At 41.0% G+C, this 4,246-nt stretch overlaps 1 pseudogene; it reads left to right on the plus strand.

The window, feature by feature from the left end:
- Positions 1–2,505: 2,505 nt before the first annotated feature.
- Positions 2,506–3,419, plus strand: LOC103744239 (annotated as a pseudogene).
- The last annotated feature ends 827 nt before the right edge of the window (positions 3,420–4,246 follow it).

A 4,246-nucleotide genomic window follows, 5' to 3' on the forward strand; every position in this document is an offset into this window, starting at 1 on the left:
ACGTGGACTTCAGTTTTCAAGTTGAGTCCTCTCCACCCTATATTTGAAATTTCGAAGCTAAGTTCAATTTACATTGTTTAATGTTATTTTAAATTATTTTACTTGTTTCTGTGTTTTTGGTTTATTATAAAGATACTAAATGCATGTATGTTTATCAACAGCATATAAATAGAGAATGACAATAATTAAAAAAATAAAACTTTTATATCACTAAATGAAAAATAGCAAGTGTGTAATTCCCTTCATGTCACACAGAAAACAAATATTTCTAGGACATTTATGTCTATCTGGCATGGTCTCAGGGAAGAGAATGCACTTAATTCATTTAACAAAACACTACACTTGGAGACGGCGCTATAACAGTAAACAAAAGCAGACCATGTTGCATGGTCAAGATTAGTGGAATAGACAAAAAACTGTTACAAGACCCAGAAAGAAAAAAGCTTCTTTTTCTTTTTCATGCAAAAGGTAAAAATGCCAACCTAAATGCAGAATTGTGATCACTAGAGTGTGGCAAGGGGGAGGCGAAAGGTGGATAAGGGAAGCAGGGATTCTTTCAGTGCACACTGTATGCATGTGTTGAAATACCTCACAGACTCCATTACATGTACAATTTATATATGTCAATTGAAAATAAAGTGATTTTTTAATAAAATATTTTAAAAGCTGCAGTTAGCATATTCTTGTTAGATTACAGAAAATGGGGCTGGAGAGATGGCTCAGTGGTTAAAAGCACTGACTGCTCTTGCAGAGGACCTGGGTTCGAGTCCCAGCACCCACGTGGCAGCTAACAACTGTCTGTAGCTCCAGTTTCAGGGGATTTGATGCCCTCTTCTGACCTCCGTGGGCATTGCATGGCATGGGTAATACCTACATGCAAGCAATACACTCATACACATTAAATAAAAATTTAAAAGGAAAACATTGTATCACTTAATCCCTTATAAAATCCTATTTTCCTCTGTTCTGTTACAGAGATTCACAGAACTGAACATGTCAGAACAGATGACATGGTTATTTAGTGGCAGAGTTGACACACTGGGGCTTGATAAGGACTCTAAGTTAGCTGTGGCACTCTAAGATAATGGACATGCGAAAACCAGCTCTGACATGAGACACCTGTAAGTATCACTTATCAGCCTATTGTACTTGCAAAGTAAAAGCCCAATGCTAGGAATGGACTCCTTTTGAAGCTGCTGACCAAGGGTTCCATAGACCCTCAAACAATACTGTCATTGCCCCTGCTTTTGGTTACCCACCAAAACTTCATGGTAAAACCCTATTTCTGCAGCTACTACATACATGAACTATAGAGCAAATAAGGAGAAATCAAGCTGACACTGACTTCAAAGCCTCATATCTACTGTCTAGCCTTCACTGGAAGGTGTTATACAAGCTACCTGAAGACAAAATTTAGCATGAATCATGCATAGCTGAGCTCAGAGAGCTACCACAACTGCCCTGTCAAGATATGCCCACTGGTGCAATAGTGGCACCAACTACTTTTTAATTGGATTTAAAGTCTGATTCATAGGATTAAGTCCATTCCTGATAATGATATCAGACCTATCATATTTCTGTACACACACACACACACACACACACACACACACATCAGAAATTTGGTGGAGGGTTAGTATGAAGAGGACAGATATGGAAGGGAATCAAAATATGTTGTATAAAATTTTTAAAAATTCAACTAAGATTTAATTTTTTAAAGTTTATGGTAAGTACATCTTATCATTTCAAGGATCTAATAATGTATTTGCTACATTGAAAACCAGACTTGATGTGCATATACACATGAATGAGCACTTTTTCATGTCACTCACATTTTCTCCATCTTTTCCAGAACAGCATCAAAGGTGGCATCTAAAAGGCTTCCTGACACCATGGATCTAGCATTGACTGATTAACTTTCCAGTTCATCAGACACAACAAACAGAAGAATGGCCTTGTAGCAGGTTGTGAACAGGGATTCTGGGGGTGTTGCACTGATCGTGTTCATTGAGAAAATGTGGCTTATGAGCACCATGGGGACAAAACTGTGATCTCGGCCTGGTAGTCTGGGTCTTAATCTTTATGAAACACTCCTCCAGTTTAACCAAAGAGGAGCAAAAGGGAGCCCCACAGAAAATAACACTACATTGTGCCCCAAAGATTTTTCAAAGAGATTTCCATATTGCTATATTATTGGGTTAGGTCTTATTATCAGTGCTGAAAAGGAGAAAATACATCATCTCTACTGTCAGACATTACAGCATCCATAAGATGAAGGGATCTGGCTGAAGATTGGATATATAAGCATCAGGGTCAGGTTTAAACAAAAGACATTATTCCTGATCCAGGGAAAAAGAAAAAGGGTAAGAGTTGAAGACTGGACAAAACTGAAATCACAAAACAGAATAGAAAACTTGACTTTGGACTATTTAGGAGTGATTTTTGAAACAATTCCCTAATGTATATTTTTTCATAGCAAACAGTTATTCGTACAGATCAAAGGCAATGGGAAGTTTCAACACCAGTTTTAGACAGGGCTTCATCTTGGTGGGCTTCTCAGAGTTTCCTCACCTTGAGCTCATCCTTTCTGTTTTCATTTCTGTTTTCTACTCCCTGACTCTGGCAACTCCACCATTACCACTCTCTCACAGCTGGATGCCTGACTGCACACACCCATGTACTTCTTCCTCTCCCACCTCTCCTTCCTGGACCTCACCTACACCACCAGCACTGTGCCCCAGCTCCTGATGAACTTTCAGGGACACGACAGAACCATCAGCTCAGGAGGGTGTGTGGCTCAGCTCCTCATTTTCCTTGCTCTGGTCTCCACCGAGTGTGCTACTGGTGGTGATGGCCTTTGACCGCTATGCTGCTGTGTGCTGTCCACTGCACTACATGCCATCATGCACCCCGTTCTCTACTTCTCACTGGCTACTGCTTCCTGGGTGGGAGGATTTATAAACTCTCTGATTCAGACAGGCCTCATGATGGCTATGCCTCTCTGTGGTCACCAACTAAATCACTTCTTCTGTGAGATGCCAGCCCTCCTGAGGTTGGCTTGTAAGAACACAGAAGAAACCAAGGCCAAGATGTTTGTGACCCGAGCTGTATTCTTGATATTTCCTGTGGCACTAATTCTGGGCTCCTATGTACACATTGCCCAGACAGTGCTAAAGACCAAGTCAATGACAGGGTGCAGAAAGGCTCTGGGGACTTGTGGGTCACACCTCGTGGTGGTTTAGCTTTTTTATGGCTCAGCCATCTACACATACTTACAACCCAAAGGCAGTTATTCAGAGAACAAGGGGCCCTTTTTATACTATAATCACCTCCAGGCTCAATCCTCTGATTTGCACTCTGAGGAACAAGGATATGGGGCTCTGAAGAAGATTCTAGTCAGAGGCAGAGACGCTGAGTGAAAGAGGAAAGGAAGAACAATGCAATTTTGTTTAACAGCTCTTGGGTTGCAAACTCATCCTCTCCTTGAAAAGCAGCTGTTTAATACAAAAAAGCCTCAACTGACCCCATGGTTTTAGCATTTCCTCATTTGGAAGTTGAAAGTGGGGATATCTATCTTGAAAAGCTTTGTAGTTCAATGCTTATGATCAGTGTACAACAGAGTAGAGATGTTTTGTACTATGGTGTTTGAGAAATGGATATATTTTCTCCACTTGTAGAAAGTGCAGACAGCTCCTAGGGAAGCCCGAGAGTCAAAGAAGCATCAATTAAGACTTACACTATCTTCCAGATTACTACCGTGGGTCTATGTAAAAGTCCTGTGGTGAAAGGGCAATGATTGTCATCAGTGCCTACTCTTCTAACTCTCTTGATCCTGGCTCTGGCCCCTCTCATCTCGGGACAATGTTCTGAGGTCTATTGAAGCAGTTACTCTTCTACGCTGTTTGGAGAGCATAAGGAGATAGTGATTAGTGGTACTTCACAGAGCATGTAGAGGCCAGATATGAATGTTGCTTTCCTACTTGAGGTAACATGCAAAAACATATTAGGGAGTCATTCTGTAAAGAGAATTCCTCAGTGGTGCGGTGTGCCTCAGAAATGTTGTTTGGTATTGTGAGGAAGATATTGTTCATGAAAGAGATTAGAGAAAACTGGTTCTAAAAATAACTAGCCAAGAGGAAGTAATACAGGGAGACTCAATAAAGAAACACAAATGGGGAGGAGGAGGGAGGAAGGAGGACTGGAAAGGTGGAGAAGGGCACGGAGGAAGAGAGGGGATGAGAAACAG

Source organism: Nannospalax galili, unplaced genomic scaffold, assembly GCF_000622305.1.
Source record: "Nannospalax galili isolate Female #2095 unplaced genomic scaffold, S.galili_v1.0 scaffold382, whole genome shotgun sequence".
Taxonomy (NCBI): Eukaryota; Metazoa; Chordata; class Mammalia; order Rodentia; family Spalacidae; genus Nannospalax; species Nannospalax galili.